General features: G+C 43.2%; 1 protein-coding gene across 10 annotated transcripts in view; it reads left to right on the top strand.

Moving 5' to 3' along the window:
• The window catches only part of MARCHF8 (E3 ubiquitin-protein ligase MARCHF8), a 184,548-nt gene that overhangs the window by 68,254 nt on the left and 90,909 nt on the right, over positions 1-25,385 (top strand). Inside the window, exon 1 of one of the 10 annotated variants that reach the window (XM_043552297.1) lies at positions 14,963-15,095. The exons of the other annotated variants lie outside the window; for them this stretch is intronic. The gene's annotated coding sequence lies outside the window, so the exon portion shown is untranslated. Of the gene's footprint in view, positions 1-14,962; positions 15,096-25,385 lie in introns of those variants that run through there. 10 annotated transcript variants of the gene reach the window in all.

Here is a 25,385-nt window from a genome sequence, read left to right as displayed (position 1 = left end):
TCACTCTTGCGTGACTCAAACCCTCTCTCATACATGCGTGCTGTGCTTCTATGTTGATGGGCAGACCACTGCTATATTGTCAATGGTTTTGATCTGTTATCGCTTAAACTGGAATTGGGAACACTGCAGCATTTTTAGCTGGACACAGAAACTTTTGCTGTTAGATATCCCAGTGCATTGTGATGATAATGCAAATCTTTAGACCCACGTAAAAAACCCCCAGAAAATTAAATTATTTTTCTGGCAGCTGGCAAATCCATAATAAAACCGACCAGGCCAGTCAAATACTGGCCAGGGGGTAACACTAGTTGCAGCTCTATACACTCCATAACAATTGAATCCCTGCAATTTTATGGGCCATAAGTGACTATGAAGGTTCTAAGATCCTGGATGGGGAGGGCACTGAGGTCTCCTGATCAGAGGTGTCCATAATTCGTGAATCAACGAGCAAGAGACCAGAGTCGCAAATACATTGTAGGACATACAGGCTACCCTGAGAATTGCTGCAGAAGGGCATAGCAATCCTTTGGTAAATAACTACGTCGATATACCTAAGTAGGGAAATTAGACTGTTTGATGGTTTCCTTTTTATACATATAATACTTTAAAAAACATTAGGAATGCCAAGTACAGGTGTTCCCTGGTGTTACTGGAGGACTAGGTAGAGGTCTCAAATATGAATGTGCTCCTCCCTTAATTGAAGATGACTGTTTAATATTAACAATGAGAACTTTTGCCCCAGCTGTTAATTCAGACCTCTGAATTAAATAGGCTGTAAAATGCCACACACACAAAAAAAGGTTTTTAAACAAAATAAAAATAAATGAATAAAAATGGTTTTACCTCTGAAAAATGTCGCTGATGTCATAAACTTACTGCTTTCACCAGTCGCCCAGAGTTTTTCCAAGGAAAAACAGGCTACACAAGGCCTTCATTTCTAATATTAAAATATTTTTAAATTGAGCAGAAACCTGTTTTCCTTGACTAAAAATCAGAAAACAAGCAAAAAAATAAAAAGTACAAACCACCTTTTTTCTCCCCTCAGTGTACAGGTTGCGGGAGGAGGGGCACAGTTTTTTTTGTTTGTTTGTTTTGTTTTTAAAAGCAGTCCTTGCCTTTCTACTAGTTTTATACTTACAAAGGCAGCTGAAAAGCTGTCAGCAGAAAAATGACGAATAGACGAGGCGGAAACTTCATTTTGGACTTTGTAGCACAGGGCCATCCCTACCCATACGCAAAGCACGCAGCTGCACAGGGCACCAGGAAATTTGGGGCACCAAATTTCCTGTTGCCCTGCGCAGGTGTGTACTGCTCCAGCCCCTGGTCTGGCTCTTCTCCGCCCAGGGCCGGTGCAAGGATGTTTCGCACCCTAGGCGAAACTTCCACCTTGTGGCCGCTCCCCCACCCCCAGGAGCCGTGTGGCAGCTCGCTGCTGCCCCCCCTACCCCTCCAGCCCGGGGAGCCGTACAGCAGCTCCCCGCTGCCGCCGCTCCCCCCTCCCTCTCTCCCTCAGCCCAGGGAGCTGTGCAGCAGCTCCCCGCCGCTGCCCCCTCCTCTCCTCTCCCCCCTGCCCGGGGAGCCATGCAGCAGCTCCCCGCCCCAGCTCACCTCTGCTCCGCCTCCTCCCCGAGCACGCTGCCGCCACTCCACTTCTCCTGCCTCCCAGGCTTGTGGCGCCAATCAGCTGTTTGGCACCGCAAGCCTGGGAGGGAGAGAAGCAGAGGGGGGAGGCGTGCTTAGGGGAGGAGATGGAGCAGAGGTGAGCTGGGCTGGGAGCGGTTCCCCTGCCTTCCCCGCACCCCCCTGCCCGAGCTCACCTCCGCTCCACCGCCTCCCCTAGGCGGCTGCCCAGTTTCCCTAGTGGTTGCACCGGCCCTGTCCCCGCCCCGCCTCCCCTGAGCTCTGCAGCAGCCAGCAGGGCTGGGCCTGCACTCACCGTCAGCGGGAGTGCAGAGACCCAGCCCCAGCCGCACCGCCAGTGAGTGCTGGGGGGTGTTTCCCCGTCTCCCAAGCCAGCCAGCCCTCCTGCCCCCCGTGGAGGCCTGGGGCCAGCCCCCCCCAGCAGAGGCCTGGGGGGGGGCTGCGTGGGGCCCCAGAACAGCTAGGAACAGCCCTGTTGTAGCAGAAACTCTACATCCTCTGGAATCCTGGCACTAAGAGGCCTACAACAATAACAACAACAATTAACAATCATGGTGACTTTGATTTTTGAGGTGAGTGAGAGCTGATAGGATGTAATCCAAGTAATAGGAGTCTTTCTACTGACTTCATTAGGTTTTCAGTCAGGCCCATAATGTCTGTACTTTCAGCCTCAAAATTCAGATTCAAACTTCACCACAGTTTTGGCTCAGTCCATTGTAAAGATAGAGGCATCTGTGAAGTTTGGATTATCCAATCTCCAGTTAGTGCATTCCTCTTAAAATGTATTTGTTCATGTCTTAAGACTGGGTTCATTTCCTGCTGTTAATTTTGGATGTGATCATGTTTTATTTTTTTTATTTTTCAATTCTGAAGAACCACTTCCAGTTCTGCTTTGTAGCATAGTTCCTTTTACTTTTTCCTTCTTTTTACCCACATTCAGGAGGGAGTGGTCCATCTAGGTCCTGCAAATGCAGTCTGTAGTGTGGTATTTAAGTGGAATCTTCAGAACTCTGACACATTTTCTAAGGCCAAAATGCAGAACAAGGATCCAAACCAGTGGATGTGAGCAGTAACGACAAAGGAAACTATATTTGCCCCACGGTTATTATGCCATTTGGACATGCAGTTACATAGTTTACATGCTCTATTCAGTAATTTAAATGAGTGAACTGGGCAATCAAGGCGTTAAAGGAGCACTCAAGGAAGAAAAGACTTGCAGAAAAGCTAAATTAATTCTTTGCATTGGTCTTCACGGTAGAGGATGTGTGGGAGATTCCCACACCTGAGCTGTTCTTTTTCTGTGACAAATCTGAGAAATTATCCCAGATTGAGGTATCAGTGGAGGTGGTTTTGGAACAAATTGATACATTAAATGGTAGTAGTCGCCAGGACGAGATGATATGCGCCCAGGAGTTCTCAAATATGAAATTGCAGAACTACTAACTGTGGTATGTAACCTTTTGCTTAAACGAGCCTCTCTATGTGATGACTGGAGCGTAGTTAATGTAACACCGACTTTTTAAAGGCTCCAGAGGCAGTCCTGGCAATTACAAGCCGGCAAGCCTAACTTCAGTACCAGGCAAATTGGTTGAAACTATAGTAAAGAACAGAATGATCAGACACATAGTTTAACACTATTTGTTAGTCAGAATTTGAAGAGTCAACACAGCTTTTGTAAAGGGAAATCATGCCTCACCAATCTATTAGAATTCTTTGAGCAGGTCAACAAATGCGGGCAAAGGTGATCCAGTGGATAGTGTACGTGGACTTTCTGAAAGCCTTTGACAAAGTCCCTTACCACACACTCTTAAGCAAAGAAAATCTGTACAGCATTCTCAAAAGACAACTTTGGGAGCTTAAATTCATAAGTTTGCTAGACATTAACAATCATGGACTGAATAGAGACACTGGATTTATGGCTGTTATGGATTGTTGTAATAAACCTATAACCCACTAATAAACCACCTAACTGCTGTAGTCTACCCCCAACCGCCTTCCTTTCCTGCCTATGACTGGAGGGGTGTTAAACAGCCATTTCATCTTGAACGGTCCCTTGAAATATATGTTAACTACTTATGCTAAATAACGTGTGCCACCTTGTGTTTAGCTGTGACACTCTGAGGCTATGTCTACACTAGAGACCTTACGGTGGCACAGCTGTACCGCTGCAGCTGCGCTGCTGTAAGGTCTCCTGTGTAGCTGCTTTCTGCCGATGGGAGAGAGCTCTCCCGTTGGAATAATTAAGCCACCGTGAACGAGTGGTGGTAGGTATGTTGGCAGAAAAGCATCTCCCACTGACCTAGCATTAGCCACGCCAGTGCTTTTATCGGTGAAACTTATATCGGTCCGCGGTGTGGTGGGTTGTTTTGTTTTTCCACACCCCTGATCTACAGAAATTTTACCAACAAAAGTGCTAGTATAGACATAGTGTGAGTATGTTTCCCAGACCTGGAGAAGAGCTCTGTGTAAGCTCGAAAGCTTGTCTCTCCCACAAACAGAAGTTGGTCCAATAAAAGATATTGCCTCACCCACCTTGTCTCTCTATGATCATGGGACCGACATGGCTACAACTACGCTGCATACTTAAGCAAAGTAGGCAGTCATGGAATATAAGAGAGAAGGTCCTCTCCTGTATCAGGAACTGGTTAAAAGATAGGAAACAAAGGGTAAGAATAAATAGTTTTCAGAAGAGAATGAGGTAAACAGTGAGATCCTCCAAGGATCTGAACTTGGACCGGTGCTGTTCAACATGTTCGTAAATACTATGGAAAAAGGGGTAAACAGAATTGGTAAAGTTTGCAGACATAGAAAATTATCCAAGGTAGTTAAGTCCAAAGCAGACTGCAAAGAGTTACAAAGTGATCTCACAAAAACTGATGGGGTCTAAATTAATTATTACCACTCCACAAAGAGATCTTGGAGTCATTGTGGATAGTTCTCTGAAAACATCTGTTCAGTGTGTAGCAGCGGTTGAAACAGCTAACAGAATATTAAGAATCACTAGGAAAGGGCTAGATAATAAGACAGTAAATATCATAATGCCATTATATAAATCCAGGGTACACCCACACCTTGAATATTGTGTGAAGTTCTGATCATCGCATCTCAAAACAGATATGTTACAATTGGAAACGGTACTGAGAAGGGCAACAAAAGTGATCGGGGTATGAAACCACTTCCATATGAAGAGAGATTGAACAGTCCCAGACTTTTTAGTTTGGAAAAGAGATGACTAAGGGGGGATATGATAGAGGTCTATAAAATCATGAATGGTATGGAGAAAGTGAATAAATGTTGTTTACCCCTTCACATAACACAAGAACCAGGGGCCACCTGATGAAATTAATAGGCAGCAAGTTTAAAACAAACATAAAGACATACTTCACACAAAACACAGTCAACCTGTGGAACTCATTGCCAGGAGATGATGTGAAGGCTAAAATGTAACTGGGTTCAAAAAAGAATTAGATAAGTTCATGGAGGGTAGGTCCATCAATGGCTATTAGCCAAGATGGTCAGAAAGACAACCCCATGCTCTCGGTGTCCCTAAGCCTCTGACTGCCAGATGCTGACACTTGACAATAGGAAACGGATCACTGGATAATTGCCCTGTTCTGTTTATTTTTCTCAGAAACTGCTGGCACTGGCCACTGTTGGAAGACAGAATAACGGGGCTAGACCATTGAATCATAGTATCATAGAATATCAGGGTTGGAAGGGGCCTCAGGAAGTCATCTAGTCCAACCCCCTGCTCCAAAGCAGGAACAATCCCCAACAAATCATCCCAGCCAGGGCTTTGTCAAGCCTGATCTTAAAAACCTCAAAGGAAGGAGATTCCACCATCTCCCTAGGTAACGCATGCCAGTGCTTCACCACCCTCTTAGTGAAAAAGTTTTTCCTAATATCCAACCTAAACCTCCCCCACTGCAACTTGAGACCATTACTCCTAGTTCTGCCATCTGCTGCCACTGAAAACAGTCTAGATCCATCCTCTTTGGAACCCCCTTTCAGATAGTTGAAAGCAGCTATCAAATCCCCCCTCATTCTTCTCTTCCTCAGCCTAAATAATCCCAGTTCCCTCAGCCTCTCCTCATAAGTCATGTGTTCCAGTCCCCTAATCATTTTTGTTGCCCTCCGCTGGACTCTCTCCAATTTTTCCACATCCTTCTTGTAGTGTGGGGCCTAAAACTGGACACAGTACTCCAGATGAGGCCTCACCAATGTCGAATAGAGGGGAACAATCACGTCCTTCGATCTGCTGGCAGTGCCCCTACTTATACAGCCCAAAATGCCATTGGCCTTTCATGGCAACAGGGGCACACTGTTGACTCATATCCAGCTTCTCGTCCACCGTAACCCCTAGGTCCTTTTCTGCAGAACTGCTGCCTAGCTATTCGGTCCCTAGTCTGTAGCTGTGCATGGGATTCTTCCGTCCTAAGTGCAGGACTCTGCACTTGTCCTTGTTGAACCTCATCAGATTTCTTTTGGACCAATCCTCTAATTTGTCTAGGTCCCTTTGTATCCTATCCCTACCCTCCAGCGTATCTACCTCTCCTCCCAGTTTAGTGTCATCTGCAAACTTGCTGAGGGTGCAATCCACGCCATCCTCCAGATCACTAATGAAGATATTGAACAAAACCGGCCCCATGACCGACCCTTGGGGCACTCCGCTTGATACCGGCTGCCAACGAGACATGGAGCCATTGGTCACTACCCGTTGAGCCCAACAATCTAGCCAGCTTTCTATCCACCTTATAGTCCATTCATCCAACCCATATCACTTTAACTTGCTGGCAAGAATACTGTGGGAGACAGTGTCAAAAGCTTTGCTAAAGTCAAGGAACAACACGTCCACTGCTTTCCTCTCATCCACAGAGCCAGTTATCTCATCATAGAAGGCAATTAGATTAGTCAGGCATGACTTGCCCTTGGTGAATCCATGCTGACTGTTTCCGATCACTTTCCTCTCCTTTACGTGCTTCAGAATTGATTCCTTGAGGACCTGTTCCATGATTTTTCCAGGGACTGAGGTGAGGCTGACTGGCCTGTAGTTCCCCAGATCCTCCTCCTTCCCTTTTTTAAAGATGGGCACTACATTAGTCTTTTTTCAGTCGTCCGGGACCTCCCCCGATCACCATGAGTTTTCAAAGATAATGGCCAATGGCTCTGCAATCACATCCGCCAACTCCTTCAGCACTCTCGGATGTAGCGCATCCGGCCCCATGGACTTGTGCTTGTCCAGCTTTTCTAAATAGTCCCGAAGCACTTCTTTCTCCACAGAGCGCTGGTCATGTCCTCCCCATGCTGTGCTGCCCAGTGCAGTAGTCTGGGAGCTGACCTTGTTCGTGAAGACAGAGGCAAAAAAAGCATTGAGTACATTAGCTTTTTCCACATCCTCTGTCACTAGGTTGCCTTCCTCATTCAGTAAGGGGCCCACGCTTTCCTTGACTTTCTTCTTGTTGCTAATGTACCTGAAGAAACCCTTCGTGTTACTCTTAACATCTCTTGCTAGCTGCAACTCCAAGTGTGATTTGGCCTTCCTGATTTCACTCCTACATGCCTGAGCAATATTTTTATACTCCTCCCTGGTCATTTGTCCAGTCTTCCACTTCTTGTAAGGTTCTTTTTTGTGTTTAAGATCAGCAAGGATTTCACTGTTAAGCCAAGCTGGTCGCCTGCCATATTTACTATTCTTTCTACACATCGGGATGGTTTGTCCTTGTAACCTCAATAAGGATTGGTCTGACCTTGTATGGCCAGTCTTATGGTGATGAAATTAAGCACCCACTTTGCACACCTGGTCATATATTAAATTGCCATCAGTAGTCTTCAGAGCTGAAATCACATTTCAATCTGCAATTGTTTTACCTGCTATGGTTTACAAGCAACTTCTTACCATTACTACAGCTGAAAAAGATTAGAGAAAAAACATCTCTTTTTTTCTGTTTGTTTTGTGCATTGATAGCATTTTGGATGTAGTCAGTGTTTGAGTTGATGGTTCATACTCTTTGCAGAATTTAACATTTGTGGTTTTATTATTTATCCAATAATAGCAGCAGAGCTGAAACTGAGCAGGCAGTGAATAGGTGCGTGCACAGAAAGAAGGGTGATGCTAGTCATCTAAGGCCATGTCTACACTTGCAGAGTTTTTGCACTGTCAGTTTCAACGGTGATAGTGAACCGGTGAAAGAAAAGCACTGGTTTGTGTACTCACTTCCACAGGTGTCCAAGAGTGTTTACATTTGTAACACTTCCATCAGGATGAGAGCAGCACACTGAGGGCAGCTATCCCACAGTGCAGCTCTCTCCCCTTTATCAATAGGCGAAGTGGGGAGGGGGTGATCACCAGGCATCCTGGGTCCCTGCACAGCCTCCTCTCCCCAAACACTGATCAGCGCTAGTTGCTCAGCATTGCTCTAAGCAGGGGATCATTTTCTCTGCGGAGCAGGCATTGTCACCTGGCCAGATGATAAGTGTGCACTTGCCAAGAAAACAGGAAAGGGAGTCCCAAAGATCCATGGGGCTTTACAGGGGGAAGGGGTGGATGTCTGTTTACCTAGCATCAGAGCTGCTTGCCAGAGTGGTCACCTAGGCATTGTGGGTTATCCTGCAGAGGCTAAAAGCTCCATAAACCGGAAGAACTTGTCTTCACTTGCACATCACCGCAAAAGCATCACCGATAAGAGCTGTACGCCTCTCGTGGAGGTGGTTTTCTTTTTCTGGTGAAACTTCTGAGTTTCACTGCAAAAAGTCAATGGCAAGTGTAGACGCGTCCATGGTTTTTGCGCAATAAAGGGACTTTTTCCACTTTAAATGGCAAGTGTAGACATGTCCTAACTGTCCGCTTGTGTTCTTCTTGTTCCTCTTTTATATCCACTTCTTGCCTCCCATCTTACATTATAAGTTCTTTGGGGCAAGAGCCATCTCTATGTTCTTTGTGTGCTTGGTGCAACAGGGCTCTGATAGGCGATTGGGCCCATTAGGAGCCCATGCAACATAAATAATAATAGTGAGAGGTATTGTTGTCAAGCCTGTCCAAAACATCCTTCTGCATATAAACAGGGAAGCTGATAGAAAATCCACAACATACTGTTTTAAAAGGTCCTTTCTCAGAAAACTGACTTTATACAAATCAACCTGTGTCCCTTTAACATTTGGGGCCATTCACAAGTCACATAGAGATGCCATTTCTGGGTACGGCAGCCCAACATTGATTTGCATTGGGAAGGTTATCTTTGCAACCACAAGCGTTAGAAACTTCATTTAAACAAATAAAAGCTCATTGTTCGTGTGACGGGCAGTGTTGGTTGGTGGCATCCCCACTTCTAGGGAACTTCCAGTGCTCCTGGTATGGGGTTTCTGTACTTTGTCAAAGTCTGCAGAATCTAAATGTGTCCATAAGTCCCAAAAGCTGTAGAAAGCAGCCCAGCATGTGGACTGGGAGTTTAAATAACTCCTTATCTAGATAGCCTCCATTTCCTTATGCAAAATTTTGCATTAAATCATAGAAGTTAGGGGTTGAAGCAAGGAATTTCATAGCTCCTGCAGTCCCTTCCCTGCTTGCCATAATTCTCCACGTTCCCTCTTTATAGTACACTTTCTAGTGCCTTTTCCCAGTCTGTTTTTAAAAAGTCTCAAGCAATATGCCTTCCATCACTTTCTCTGGGAGACTGTTTCATAGCCTAGAATATTTCACTGTCAAGAAATTCTTCCCGGTACATCATGTTACCTTCTCTTCGTTTCATCCTGTTATACCCCTTTGTACTATCCAAAACAATTCCTTTCCCTCCTTTCGATTTAAACCTTTGAAATATTTGTAGACTGTTACTAGAACTGAGTAAATAATTGATCCCCTCCTCCCCATTTGGTGGCTGAATAAAAAAAAATTTTTTAAATTGGGTGTTGCCCAAAACTTACTTTTTCTTTTCATTTCACTTTGTTTTGGGCATATTTTTCCTCTTTAAAAAACAAACATTTCAAAATGAAAATGTCAAAACTTTTCAACCTTTTTCCCCCCCTTCATTATTTTTCCCCAGACAAAAGTATTTGCTGAATTTGACCCCTATCTGCAAATAGTGTTGGTTGATCCAAAACTGCATTTTCAGTGAATAATCTATTTGTCCAGAAAATTTCACCCAGCTGTAGCTGTTATTTTGTCCCCCTTAGTCAAGTTGTACTTTTTCAGTCTTTCCTCACAAGTCCTTCCCTCCAGCTCCTGACCATTTTCACTGCTCTCTATTTACAGTCTTCATTTTGACAATAATTAATAATGAAACGCCCAGAATTTCCTTTGAAATGACTGACAGTATTCGAGGTGAGATCACAGCACCTCCAGGCAAATTAGGTCTAGATTGCTCCATAATGAAAGCACGTTAATCATGTTGCTCCTTAATTTGGACTGTTATACCTATGATTTTCTGACCTATGACAAATGAAGAGCATAAATTGTTACATTACTTGAGTCCATTAGCTAAGATGCAAGGAAGTGACCCATTTTACCACCAATATTTAAAAATGTTTTACCAGTCAGATGTTAATTAACCTCCTCATACTGCAGGTTTCAGGTTCCGTTACAGTGTTTAGCATAAACATCAGAGAGTTATGATTGGTAGCACAGAATTTTTCATAAGGTCTGAAACTGTGATTTGTGCCAAATGAGCAGATGGCCTAGCGAAGAATTTCCCCAGGAGACTGCAGTTATTCAAAAATGAGATAGAGGCTGTACAAGGTTTGACTGTAAAATTAACTGGCTGGCCAGTGGCATCAGTATTTAACAAAAATGATTCAGCCTGGCCCTGGCATAATGCTGCACACAGTATTTTATGTCTCACCTAATAACTGCACATGAATGAAAGATAGTTTTGCTATGTAGGGTCGTTTTGCCAAACTGATGTTTCTGCTGTATCTTTCCGCTTACAGTGGCAACGCTATAAATCTTCAGGCATGTGGTGATGCTATAGAGCTGCTGTTAATTTTAAAAGATCACTTACTTGGCAATTTGAGGACTATTCTCTTTTGAATTAAGAAAATAAATGTAATGTTTTATTTTCAAGCCAAAGGAGTTAACAGTACTGCCAACCCCAAGCATTCAAACAACATAAAGGATGCCCTCAAAAATCATGAGGTTGACTTTAACATCCTGAAATCTTTTTAAAGTGATAACTTTGGGGTTCTTTTTATTTAACTTCTGGGTTTAGACACATTAGTGTTCTGTTTCCAAGATTTTTTTCCTGCAACCAGGAGAGCTATAAACTTACTTTTTTTTTTTTTAAAGAAAGTTCAGATTCTTAAGTAATCATATTGTTCAGGTACCGGGGCTTTAAGGAAAATGCCAAAATATCGCAAGGCTCATAATCAAATTATGAGAGTTGGAAACCCTGAGTTAATTTAAAGCAGTGGTTCCAAAAATTTTCAGTTGCTCCCACTCAGCTACCCAACCCCTGGTTCGTGCCCCCTGGAAGGCACAGTCAGGAGCCGGGACCAAGAGCTGCAGTCAGGAGCTGGGGCTGGGAGTGGGGGCTGGGGAGCTGGGCTGGAGTCCGGGGCCACAAGCCGGGGGCCATGGCTGAGCTTGGAGCTGCAACTGGGGTCGGGGCAGAGGTAGAGCAGAGCTGGGGGCAGAGCAGGTCTGGGTGGCCCTGGTCTGGGCCCCGCCTACCCCCAAACATTCCTCTGGTTGTGCCTCACAGTTTTGGGGACCACTGGTTTAAAGGAATCCTTCAGAAAGAAATGGCCCTCCTTATCTTTTATAAAGATATTTCATTACTCATGAATTCTTCATGGAAGTTCCTTTCTATGGGGCCAAATATACTATAAAACTCTCATTAGCCATGTTTTTAATTGAAATAACCAATGAAGAACAAATAAATTGTGAACAATATTTAATTACTCCCATGCTTGCATCAACATGTGTTCTGGTTTGTTTCTCATGGAACAGTTACATTCCTGTTATAGAACATAATGGGCCTAATGCCACAATCCTTGTGCAGGCAAGAGGCCAGTGATAGCAGTGGGAGTTTAATTGACTTAAGGACTGGTAATAGAGCCCTTTGTTTCTCTTGCTACAGGGTCCATTTAAACTGAATGTATGTTCTCCATTTGATGCTTGTGCACACCTCTTAAACATAAAAGTGTATATATAGAAGGAAAAATAGACCCCATAGCCATTGACCTGAAACACTCATGTATCCAAAGGGGGATAACAGATTTGCCAATGAAGATATTTAAAGAAACTATATAAAATGGCACCTTAATCAACAGATCTGTCCCCCTATATATTAATTCACAGCTCTGCATTCTTATAACAAACACCTTTGTATAGTTCTTGTCACCCCTGTTAGCTCCGCAGACCAACACAGTTCTGGGAGGGGAAGCTGGATTTGATTCTTGCTCATACCTTATCAACAGACTTGTTAATAAAATTCCAGTTGCAGAACCAAATTGAAGACCATGTAGTTGCACAGGAATAACAGAGGGCAGAATTATAGTATATGGAATGTGTATTACTGGTGGTGATGCATGCACCAAAAAATAGAGCTGGTCTTTTGGGTCTCAGATGGAGTTCGCAGGACTGGCATTCAGAGAAAACCTATTTTACTTGTAAACTAAGCAAATTTGATCTGGGACCATTAAGACCCAGTAAGTATGCTACCCTGCGATGCCATTGTTAGTCGCTTTTCAGAGTAGTGCCGCATTGCCTGAGAATATTGCATGAACTCTGACAGACGGAAATTAGTATAAGTGACCTTGTTTCTTAGAAAACTTTAAATGCCATATTTCAGATATTGCAATATCTTGAAAATAATCTAAATGTTTTTTGGGCAGTAATCCCCTACTTAAACGTCCTTTGATATAGTAATATCTGAGCACTCCAGACTTTTCTTTTCTTTTTTTTCCCTCCAACTAACGATGTGTATTTCTGTTGGCTTCCTTCTTGAAAAGGGAGAGGTTTTTAATCTTGAGCAGTCTTACATATGTCTATGCTGCACTAACACTTATCGCACTATATATAATGTAGAAGAAAGTGGCATACCTTTGAGGAAAGAATGGATTGATGGGGCACACTAACTTAGATCGGACAGCTCTTGCTGGCCCCAGATCCTTTCCCTCTAGTGTAAGGCAAAGTCTACCCTACCCCTTATGTCAGTGTAACTTGTGTCGCTCAGGGGTGTGACTAAACCACCCCCTGGAGTGACATAAGTTACATCGACCTAAGCACCAGTGTGGACAGTGCTATGTCAGCAGGAGAGCTTCTCCTGCCGACATAGCTGCCGTTGTTCGTTAGGGGTGGATTAATTAAATTGACGGGAGAGCTCTCTCCTATCGGCTTAGAGCAGCTATATGAGAGAATTTACAACGGCACAGTGCACCGGTACATAGCCTAAACCTTTGTGTTCCTGTTAGTAAAATAGGAATAGCAAGAGAGAGGGATGGAGAAAAGGACAGTTAGGGCCAGATTTTTAAAAGTGAAGAGCTTTAGGGCTTTATGCAAAAATGTGCATGCACCTGCACATTTAATTTGCATGCAGTTACTACAGTTGTGTTTGCAAATGATTTATGCATGACGCCAGTCTTGCAGCTTTCACAGTTTTTATTGTGAGTCTTGTGAGACGTGGCATTTTTCTTAAAGCAGAATGACCAGTCCGGTGACTAAAGCCTATTTGCATATAAACGAAATCTTTGGTAAAAAAGGGAGTGACGCCACTTGAATCCCTCAGTGTAGAAGAGAACTTGGGAGAGAACTGGGGATGGAATGGATGTGCTGCGGCAATGTCAGATCTCCCTGGAAGCAAGTGGTAGTGAAGAGAAACTGGAGAGAATGCTCCCACACTGCTACATGCAGCAGCTGCAGAGGCCCTGGAGATCAATGATACATTCCAGTGGGAGCATGACAGGGCCTGCACATGGCTAGCTAAAGTCATTCAAAAATTCTGAGACTTCCATGATCCCTGCAAAAATGTCCTGTGCTGTGATGCTGTCAAAAATTGACAGCAGCTCGGCAGCGGGTGTGCTGTGAGTCCTGCTTATTGTGCTGACTGTTTCCCCGTGCTGTGTCGCATTCATCGTATACTGAGACTGGTAGCTCTTTGGGGCAGGGACCACCTTTTTGTTCTGTTTGTACAGTACCTAGTACAGTAGAGCTCTGATCCATGCCTGTGGCACCTAGGTGCTATCACAGTACAAATAATAAATCATAATACTAAAGCCACCTTTTCTTTACAAGAAACTACCTGCCAGGTGAGAACGTGGACTCTTGTGTACAGACCTGCTTAATAAAGCTACGTCATGTGAATTTGAACGGTTAACAGATGGACCATTAGAGACCAAATTGTTTGTGGTATAACCAAGTCAGAGCAAAGTCATTGCAAGGAACAGATTTGAAATATTGCAGCTAACAATAGGCATTGTTCAACATGCCACCACGCTAATCATGCCTGCAAATACGCACATGAAGATTAGCCTTAAATTTGCACATGTAGTTGTACTTCCTCCCTTCTGAAACAAGGTCCTTAAAGCCCTGAAACAAGGGGTAGTACTGCAGTAGTTCGCGAAGTTATGCCAAGACATCTGAACTCTGTGCCCAGAGAAGAAGCCTGTTAATTTGGTTGGTTGGTTGTCAGTGTGGGGGAGGGGACAGTGAGATTCTTCCCCCTCCCTTAAATTCCTCTAAACAATCTGTTCCTGCTTTCTAATAGTCAATTAATTTACCAGCCAGAGAACACATTTCCCCACTCCTCTTCTATTGTATTTTACTGTGGTTTGCATAAGTGTTTGCTTTCTATAACCCATGTTATTTACATCCATCCTCAATGTTGAGATCTTTGTGGTTTCCCTAACCCACCACCCCAAGGTGATGATAAACAAACTACAGATTCACGGTGTACATTTACTAGGATTGTATAATCTGGTTGTAGGGCTCAGTGCTAAACATGATCTCTTCTGACTGTATCTTTGTGGCTCTGTACATCTGAAGAGATCATTTAAAAACAAACAACCTTGCTCCTTTTGGTGATTTTCTTTCCTATATGTTAGTCACTCTGCTCATTGGACTCTGGGAGATTTTATATGATTCACCTCACAAGAATTGCTAAGGATTTTTACACTACAAACTGCTGGTTTTGGTAGGGGGAGATGAAGATCAGCTGCTGGAAGGAATGAAGCATGTTCTTGGGAGTTCTCATGCGTTATTTATCACAGGCGTTTTTCACTGGGATCAGCTGGAGGAAGTAGTTAGTCCGGTTTGAGCTACATTAGTGTTATACTTAGGGGGCTTAAACAAGCCCAGGCAAGTGCAGTACCAACTCTTTCTCTTCATCTGCAGGCAAATGTAGGGCAGTCAGCAGCTGTGCTTGCACAGCTCCCTTCTCTTTAGTCTGGATAGCAGGAGTCATGCAAGAAGGAGAAGCCACACTAAGGATACACATATGCATTCGTGCTGGAAAATGAAGCTTCAGGTAGGAAACTGCCTTGTCAGCAGAGTATCTTGGCTTATAGTTCACTGTAAGGATGGCATTAAGCTTTGCAGGACAAATCTTTGTGTAAAGTAAGGCAGTCTATCAAGACGGCCTACTATTGAGACTCCTCATTAGCAAGCTGCTCCAACAATCCCTTTCTGTGTGATTCATTATTAGAATTGAACAAGGTAACTGGATTTTTTTTAAAATACTCCCATTTCCAATTTGTGCTAGCATTCTCTCCTTCATAAGTCAGTAATCCTGAGAGAGAGAACATGCTGCCTTTTAACTTTCATATGTTAATGCTAAAATACACTGAAACTGTATTAGCACTTTTATCAATATTTAAAAATGTGGGGGTTAACATTGAGAAGATCCTGCTAAAATATAACTGAATGAGCGAGTGTGGAAAACCCCAATTTCCAATGATGCATCTCCAGAATGCTGGCAGAATCTATTTTAAGTCATGTTCATTTTCTGCTAGATCCATGTTCTAATGCTGAATGAAGAGTTCAGCATAAGATAGAGAAGGAGATTTACAAACCTCATGGAACAATAACAAAGGGTCTTTGTTCTATTTCTGAACATTATTTGCATTGCTCTGTGTGTGACAGAGAGACACTGATGTGATTTCATTTGGCAAGTACGTTCGAACATTGTCATTTGCTTTGTGTGTCTTGTTTAGTATGGATGCTGTCCCTAGCTGTTAACTTCGTTGCTGGTTTTAAGGGGGGGAAGAGAAAAGCTACAGTGGGCTGCCGGAAAACCCAATGTGAAATAGCAAAGATTAAGAGTCTGTTAGACAGTTGGAACAAAATGGTGTGTTCTGATGCATAGACACTTTTTTTTCTTTTTTTTTTTTTAAGCTTTAAATCCAATCCAGGGTTTAGTAAATAAGCATTACTGGTGGAAGCAGAAATTGTCAGATTTATGGAAAATCCCATGGAGAAGATTAATAATCACATGTTTTTGCTGAAGCTTGAACATACATTGAATGCCAGTCTGCTTCTTTCCAAGATGATACATTCACATAAATATAATTTGTATGTATACATAGAGGTGACTTTGAAATACCATATTCTATTTTTTTTCAAATTCAGATTTTGAGTAGGTTGAGATATAAATTGTATGACACATGATAATTGCAGGATTTTTGACCATCAGAAATGGTCATTCCAGCTATTGTTTGCTGTACTTCATGCTTTTAAAGTTCTTGTGGATCAAATGAAATAATCATACTGGTATCTGATCTGTCCTTTGTATTTCAGAGATGTGTCAATATCGGTCATAAATATGTATCTAAGTGAGATTAACACATTGTTATAAAATGTATGTTGGAATATGCATTCTGTAACAAAATATGGTGCTTGAAACTGATTTATCTAACACTGTGTGGCAAAATTCATCCCTAGTACAACTCCATTGACTTTAGTGAGCTAACTGAAGGAGAGGAGGGCCTTGAACTGCTGTAAATAAAATCTGAAATGCTTTTATTTAACATTTCAACACTTGCTGCAGCTGAGGTCACTCAAATTAATGTGATTTCCACAGTGAGGTATGGAGGGAGGAAATTGGGGTTTCTGGACTTTTGTGATTGGTTCGCTATGAATGATGTACAAAGGAAGGTCTGAATGGTGGTTTTTCCAAAAACCCAGTGTGTTTTGTTTGCTTTTTTACAATAGAAATTCAGGTCTTATCTGTCCATTTTTATTTTATTTTTTTTTACCAATAGTCTCTACAGTCAAATGAGATTTATCTACTCTGAGAATTTTAGGGAATTCTCCCACTGTTATCATACCACCTGTACAGCAATGGTGGAAGCGCTAGAGTAGTAAGGATCCTGGTGTTTTTATCACTGTTTCCTCTAGCCCCCTTCAGAGTACATCTAGATGACAGAGTGATAAAAACACCTGTGACCATGCTACCATGCGAGAGGTACGCCAGTGATAGCAGAATTCCCTGCAATTCCTGGTGTACACAAGGCACTGGATACCTGGTAGGATTGTGACATCAGAGATAGTAAAATCTGTTTAATGGAGAGGGGTAATAATTTGTATTCAAGCTGTTCAAAATTCTGTGAAATAAAATAGGTGTTAAGCAAAATAACAAATAAAAAACCAAATGCCTGAGAAGCAAGTGGGAAGGAAGATGTCTTTGTTAAAGATTCCCCACATTCACCCTTTCAGTTAAGGGCTGAGAAATATGCAGATTGCGATTTGATCAAAGCCCTCTTTAGCAAAACCAAGAAAGATGAGACTTGTTACCTGATATTTTTAAAAGCAGGGGGGGAAAAAGGGCACAAGTCTAATTTTCTTCCCCCTTTCTTCAGGTCACCTTTAACTGAGACTGAACCAAAATAGTATTGGGAAATGATACTTTTCATTTTGAGTTCAAACTGAGGTGAATTTCCCAAGAGCTGCCGTGATGAAATTAATGTGATAACCTGGTTTATCTATCACATTACCACTTTGGAGCTGAATATAAAGATTCCTATTGAGTTTGGACAGGAATACAAAATAAACATTTCATATTTGCAGCTCCATATGAAAAGCAATACTGAAATGAGCATCGTGAACTGGATCTGTCTGTATAACAATGACATTTGTCTGACTATAGCAAAGTATAAATGAGGTTATTTTCAGGTATAGGCTCCTAAAACCGCTGGGGAAAAAAATAAAACTCGGCTAGAGGGTGTCATTTCTGTTAATGGACCCTGCCTTTTGCCCAGTGTGGCCTGAGGTCTTGTTCTGGGCTGGGAGTCTGGTCAGAAGAATTGGGGGTGGAAAGGGCTCATATTGCAGAGACAGAGTGGGGAGATCTTTGGGGTGTCATATGACTGGGGGTGAGTTTTTTGATAGGGGGTGTTTCACTTGCCAGTGACTGGTAAGTTGGTGTGCGGCAGTGACGGGTAGAATGGGGAAGAGCGGGCAGCTGTGGTTGATGTGTGGTTAATAAGGGAGGTTGTTTGGCATGACTTGATTGAGGGTAAAGGCTTAAAACTCTCAATCTAGAAGCGACTTCTAGCAAGTTCAGTAAAATGTTGGAGTCGGTCAGGTAGCCATGACCAGAGAAGGGTGGGTGGATAGAGGAGGGATATTGAGGGGTCTCACTGGAAGGACTGAGTAGTGAATGGCATTTAGGTGTTGCACCATGATTTGGATCAGCTGTGAGAGGTGCTTCTTTGTCCCGAGAAGTAACTAGCTCCTTAGGCATCTGTTATGTCCCCAACAAAAGGTAATTCTTCAACTCATTTAGGAGAGGGTTCAAGGGGCCCCACTCAAGTTTTAATTAGAAATATCAACCTGTAGCTGTGTAAACTTCTCCAGACCTGGGCATTGGGTTTCTTTGTGGGGGGACCAAAGAAGCGAGAACTATTTTCCAACTGTGAAAAGAATACAACAGTACACACACAGAAGAATTGAAAATCACAGTGCAGCATACAATCTGAACACAGACTTTCCAGCACTGCAGTATTTAATAATTATAATAATCTTTAAAATTACGATCATAACAGACAAGAAAGAAATGTGGCTGATTACACACTCAAAATTTCTTATTTAAATACACGCACCTACTTCTTTGCATTATGGCTTTAAAGTAATCAATTATACAATCTGCACTGATGAAACTTTGTGTCATATTTATAGTCCTAATAACAATAACAGATGTATTTTGCGGTGTGATGTTTTTTCCCTGTTCTTTGTGCGCACTGAGCGTGGTAGTGTGGCTGAATGAAATTGTGTGTTAGAGAGGATATTGTTACTATCTAGCTATACGAAGGGCCCTCCTGGACTTCCTGGAGGCTTTGACTCTTCTCCCCTTTGGGATATAGAGAGCTTTTCTACTCATGAAGTTTAGACTTTTTTTTGTTTTTAAGGGAGTCTCCGATTATGGCACATCCATCAGACAAGTGACAGGGTTTTTGTTACCTTTTTATGTGTTTTAACAGTGGCTAACCCAATGGGGCCTCAGAGCCCTACTGTAATCAAAATATTGAATAAGTCCTTTTGTTTGCACTCACCTTCCTTGGTGCTACACTTGGCAGTTTGCAGAGCTAATTCCCTAGACTGTTGTAAAGAGACTTAGTTTCACACCTGGTTCACTGATCTAATGCCTAAATGCAAGTTAATAACAAGAGTGAGGTAACTGGCAGAAGCAGCTGGACGAAATGAGTGACTATGGCAATGTCTGCACTAGAGATCTAACAGCGGCACAACTGTACTGCTTCAGCTGCAAGACCACAAGGTCTCCTGTGTAGCGGCTCTATGCTGAAGGGCTCCAGAGGGCTCATCCGTCGGCATAATTAAACCACCACCCAACAAGCAGCAGTAGTTATGGCAGCAAGAGAGCATTTCCCACTGACATAGCACTGTCCACACTGGCACTTCTGTCCGTGTAACTTACGTCAGGGGCGTGTTTTTTCACACCTCTGACAGACAAAAGTTTTACTGACAAAAGTGCTAGGGTAGACGTAGCCGTTGTCAGCCTCGTCGATTGATGTAGTGTGCATGGTGCTTGGTACTGAAGTTTCTGGTTTGGCATTTGTGTTCCTAACCTGATTGAAGAGCATTTTTCCTAGCTATGCTTGGTGAGATGGGCTCCTCTTTCTCTCCTAGTTGTAGTCTGTGCTACGGTTATTCATGTCTTCGTCACCTTGATTACACTGCCTTTTACGGGGCTGCAACTTAAAAGTGAAGTTCTGCTTTGAAAAGTGACTTGGTGAAAATAGCATAATAGGGCTCCATGTTTACTGTGTGTCAATGATTTCTAGAGCAAATCTGCTCAGTTTGCCAGTAAAATGGTGTTGTTTTTCTAACCACTGGCCTAGCAAAGTGCAGGCAGGGAGGGGATCTGATTGCTCTCTGTAAATACATTGGGGGATAAAAACCAAGGAGGGAGAAGAGCTGTTTAAGCTAAAGGACAATGTTGGCACAAGAACAAAATGGGTATAAACTGCCAAATTAATACATTTAGGCTAGAAATTAAAAGAAGATATCTAACTATCAAATGAGTGGGGGTAAACAATCTAACTAGTTTTTAAGATGGTGCTTGACAAGTTTGTGAGTGGGGTTGCTTGCAGAAACAGGGAACTAGACTTGGTGACCAGGAGGTCCCTTCCAATTCTATTTCCTAGGAAACTCGGTTTTTGTGGGATGATAGTTGGGTTTTAAATGCATTTAAGGGTGCAGTAGGAGTGATGTTTATTATACTTCTTTATTTATTTGTGCCTGTTGAAACCCTCACAGTGCATTTAGAGGAGGCAAAGGTGCAGGTCTTTAGATAAGTTACCCTGCCTAGTACAAAACTGTCTTCCTTTTCTACACTAATGCAGTTCCCATGGTCAGGGCCACAGAGAGCTATCTTACAGTGCTTTACATTTCTTTCTAAATCTGAGATCTTGGCTGGAGAAATTCCTGATTAAATAGATTCTTACCACTTTGTGGTTTTGTTCAGGGATATTTTACACTCTGCCCTTTGGTTTTCACTTGTGCCTTTTCACTTTTCTTTGCCAAATTCAATTATTTGGGCAAACCCTCCCACGAAAGCTTATGCCCAAATAAATCTGTTAGTCTTTAAGGTGCGACTGGACTCCTTGTTGTTTTTGTGGATACAAATTAACACGGCTACCCCTTGATACCTGCCTGCCTTGATTCCAGTCTCTATGACGTTATAGTCTTGCAGGATTTTATCACAAGGCTTCACAAGTTTTTGAATAGAGGTTATTTCCCTGTTCAGCTCCATTTTATGACCCTTCTTCTTGGATCATTCTAGGTAAAAGACAAGCAATTAGCCTTATCAGGCTGATGGTCAGAAATATGAGGAATGGTGAGAAATATTTTTGCTACCTCCTTTAAGAGGCTGGGGGCTTTTGGCTTTCCAGCAGCATTGCTTTTGCTTTAATAGCTTCAAAAAATTAGATTTGGAATTTGTTATCTTGCACCTGTTATCATGCTCTCAATGAACTATTTCTCATATGGCCATAGCCTCAAACTGCTCTTTGCAAGTCATTCATTCTTTCCTCACTTTTTGTCACCACATTTATAGCTCTCCCTGTAAACTTCAGAGGTGCCTTTCTTGTAAACATTGCTTTTAAGCAACTAGTAGAAATTTAATTGTGATTTTTGCAGTACCTATCTAGAATCCATGTAGCCAATTCTCACTGCCTCAGGAACACTCCAGAGGTACCAATATTGAGCAAACAGGCAAACATCACTACAGTCCTGGGTTGCCTTTTAATAATTTTCAAATATTAATATCCATCAATAACTGATGTTCATGTTCACCTACAACTCTGATTTTTCCAGTATGTTTATGTTATGGGGTTGCCTGTTGCCATTATTTATGAATTTTGTATTACAGTAGCACCTAGAGGCCTCAACCAATATTGGAGCCCCATTTTGCTATGTGCCATGTGTACATGCAGCTGGAGATAGTCCCTGCCCCATAGAGCTTACAGTCTAAATAGAGAAGACAGACAAATGACGGAGGAGAGAAGGTATCGCTATCTCCCTTTTACAGATGGAGAACTGAAGTGCAGTGAGATATTAAGTGACTTGCCCAGGTCACATATGAGATCTGTGAATTGAATCACCATCTCCTGAGTAGAGCCAGCGCTTTACCGACAAGATCATCCTTCCTTCCCATTGAACTCCGATGCATAGTATTAGGCCATCTCTCCTGGTTTGGTGCCTAAATACCAGTTTCAATGGTAGATGTATTTGAAATGTAGATAAGATAGTTCATCTGCAGGGCTGTTTGTTTTGTTTGTGTTTAAGCTTTCATTAAACAACAGCACATGGCTATTTTGGTCCTTAAAGATTTGGCTTGGTAAATACTGAGTGCCAGATTCAATACTGGCATAAGTGGGTGCAGTTTAAATCCTTTAGAGTTAGTCTGTCCGGGTAATTAGTGACTTCTGATTAGCACAACTGTTGTAACTACATAAAAATTGCTCGGATGAATTGCCACGTGGCAGCACTTCTCTGTCAAAGGATTAATATGCTTTTTCATGGTTTGCAGGAAGAGTAGTTGCAGGACCTTTGAAAGACCAAATAAATTGTTCAACACCATGTTAGTAATACTGTTTTATATATTGAGAAATTCCTCAGTCCATTATGTGCTGGTAATTTACCACATCCAGCTGGTAATTGTGATTACTATAACTATGAAGCTTTTTAAATTTTTAAAATAATACTTTGTTTTATATAGTATCTTTCATCCTGAAGCATACCCAATGACTATGTAGATTTTACATATGGCTACCTCTGAAGTGAAACCCAGCCACTGTTTAACAGAACACAGCAAGATTACACAAGAGTTTAGGGTAGGAAATGAGAACTATCCACCCAAAACTACAGCATGTAGGGAGACAGAATGTAACTGAGTTGAATTTGGCTGGAACGTGACCAGCTCCATTACTGTGAAAAGGGCCATCCGTATGTTAATGATCACAAAGTCAAAAAGAACTGAGAGAATTGTTTTTATACTGCCCTATTTATATCCTCTCCTGTTTGATATTTTCTACATCTCTCTCTCTGCCTCACCCCTTTTCATGTCTTTGCTTAATATTTGAAACCTAATTTCCCTTTGTAAGTGATACCTCTCTCTCATCAGTGAGGTATGAGTGGATGAGAGCACCTATCATGATTAGGGACTTTCCTGTCCTTTTTATTACCATAACATATAGCTTGCTAATAGCTGTTATTATTACAAGCATTTACTTGGTGCGGATCACCATGGCATGGAGGCATCTTAGAAGGCTTAAGATGAAACAGTGAAGGGAAGCCAAACACATGCAGCTTTCTCAGTCTACCAGGAAACCAGAATCTAATCATTTGGAAAGGGCTGGAAAAGAAGGGTCTTGCAGCTCTTTGTGACCAAGTTCATTATTCCTTTCTTCGGGCTCAAACCTGCAAGCTGTTGAGCACTTTCAACTTCCATGAAGTCAATGGGATTTGAGGGTACTCAGCCTCTCTCTTTCTGGGCTCACATAGAGTTGCCATCTTTCTATTTTAGAAAACCCTTGCCCCGATTCTGCTTACTCCATTTCCCCCCCCACACCCCCCTCCGTCACTTGCTCTCCCCCATCCTCTTTCACATGCTCATTTTTTACTGCAAGGCCCAAACAGGCATATTTATTGTTTTGACAGATCAGGTTTTATTTGTTACAGGACGCTGGGGCTGGCCGCAAAATAGTCAAAAAGGGTAATTTTTTTAAAAAAATGAAATTTCACAAAGGTTTTCATGATTCTTTCCTTCCCCTCTTCCCCTTTTTCATAACCAGCTCCCTGTTTTTTGTACACTAAAGTTATTGTAATTTTATATGTGGAATTAGGTCCACATATTATCACAGCTGCAGTGGGTCCATTAAAGGCCCACTCCCGAAACACACATACAAATCCACAGAGCACGACCACAGAAATGAATACCTGTCCAGATACCTATAAAAATAAATCTATAGAAACTGACTCCCATGCCTACATGCAGATACAAACGTGTATTCATGCGTACACACCTAGGATGTACTAACACATATACTTCCACATTATTTATTATTACAATTGTTGTTTAGTGCCTAGAGACCGCAACTAAGATCAGGGCTCCAGGGTGGTCGGTCCTGGACATACACATAAAAAGAGAGTCTGCAACAAAGAGTTTATAATGTAGCTAGACAAAGGTGGGGAAAAATATATGATACATTGGCTCTTCTGCAATTACTAGTCAACAACATTCACTTTTTAAGAAAGAATACATTTCTTTTAGAGTTTCCTTCTCTTTTAAAAAGTTGTATCATCAATTTTTGTGTGTGCATGCCAGCAAAAGGAATAAAAGTCAGAGTTAGGCTGGAGATTTTATTCACGTGGGTATACACACACATGCAGCAATACATGCACCTCCCTACACAAAGACACACAGTCTCTTACACACATACAATGCATAACCCCTGAGGGAATTCTGCCCCAAAAAATGAAAAGTTTTGCGATGAAAATTTAAAAATTCTGCGCACAGTATATTAAAATTCTGCATGTTTTATTTGTCAATAAATAAATGTGGAGGCTACAGCATAGCAGTGAAAGCACAGGCCACTGGCTGCATGAAGGTGGAATATCACTTCTCTTCTCTTCCCTGGGACATGGGCTCAGTGGTGAGGCTGCGCCCGACCCTGACACAGCACAAGGTCTGGGCTTGCCCCAGAAATATCTTGGGGCCCTGCCCCTCTGTGCCAGGTGCACCAGATGTGGGGCAGGCAGGCTCAACCGGGCAGGATCCAAGTGTGAAGGGGCTCATTGTGGGGGGGATCCAGGCAAGGGGTGAGAGGGTTCTATGTGGAACAATCTGGGTGCAGGCAACTCAGTTGGCGGGGGGGAGGGGTCTGGATGCAGAGAGGCTTGTTGTGGGGGGGTTCCAGGTGCAGGGGGAATGGGACTCTACAGGGACTTCCAGGTGATGGTTGTTGGGGCTCAGCGGGGTGTCTGGGTATGTGGTGCTTAGGGAATGGGGATCTAGGTGCAGCTAGTTGGGGGTCAGTGGGTTGGGGTCTGGATGTGGGGGCTCAAGGTGGTGCAGGGGGTGGGACTCATCGGGGTGGAAGTTAGAGTGCAGGAGCTCAGTGGGGGTGGTCTGGGTGTAGAGGTGGGGGTCTAGGGGCAGGGAGTCTGGTTGCAGGGGGGCTCCAGGTGCAGGGATTGAGATTCAGTGGGGTGAAGTTCGGGTCTGGAGGGCTGTGGAGGGTTCTGGGTGTACAGGGTGAGGTTTTGCGTGGGTTGGGGTTGGTATGGGAGGTCTGGATACACGAGGGTTGGGTGGATGGGGAAGCAACTCTGTGTACAGTGACCCCCCCCCCGCCCCAGGGAGGATGCTGAGCTTTCTGATTTTGAGGGAGGTTTCTGGGGGTGGGTCTGACACATCCCCAGCTACTCCTTGCAGGGGAAGAGGAAGGGTTGGGACCGGGAGGGATGCAGTGACTGGGGATAGGAGTGCGGGGGGGTTGGGACGGGGAGGGATGCTCTGATGGGGGTGCAGGGGGGATGAAATGAAGGGTGAGGTTGTGGGGTGGTGGGACAAGGAGGGGTGCAGTGATGGGGATGGGGGTGCAGTGATGGGGAGATGGGGGTGGGGGGGTTGGGACTGGGAGGAATGCAGTGAGGAGGGGAGGGGTGCAGGGGAATGCAATGACGGGGGATGGGATGGGGAGGGATGCAGTGACATGGGCATGGGGTGCAGGGGGGTAGGGACGGGGGGGTGCAGTGATAGGGGGATGGGGGTGCAGGGGGGATGCAATGACGGGGA

The sequence above is a fragment of the Chelonia mydas genome, chromosome 7 (genome assembly GCF_015237465.2).
Source record: "Chelonia mydas isolate rCheMyd1 chromosome 7, rCheMyd1.pri.v2, whole genome shotgun sequence".
NCBI lineage: Eukaryota > Metazoa > Chordata > Testudines > Cheloniidae > Chelonia > Chelonia mydas.
The sequence above is the reverse complement of the archived record's forward strand: the minus strand, read 5'-3'. Positions and strand labels throughout refer to the sequence as shown.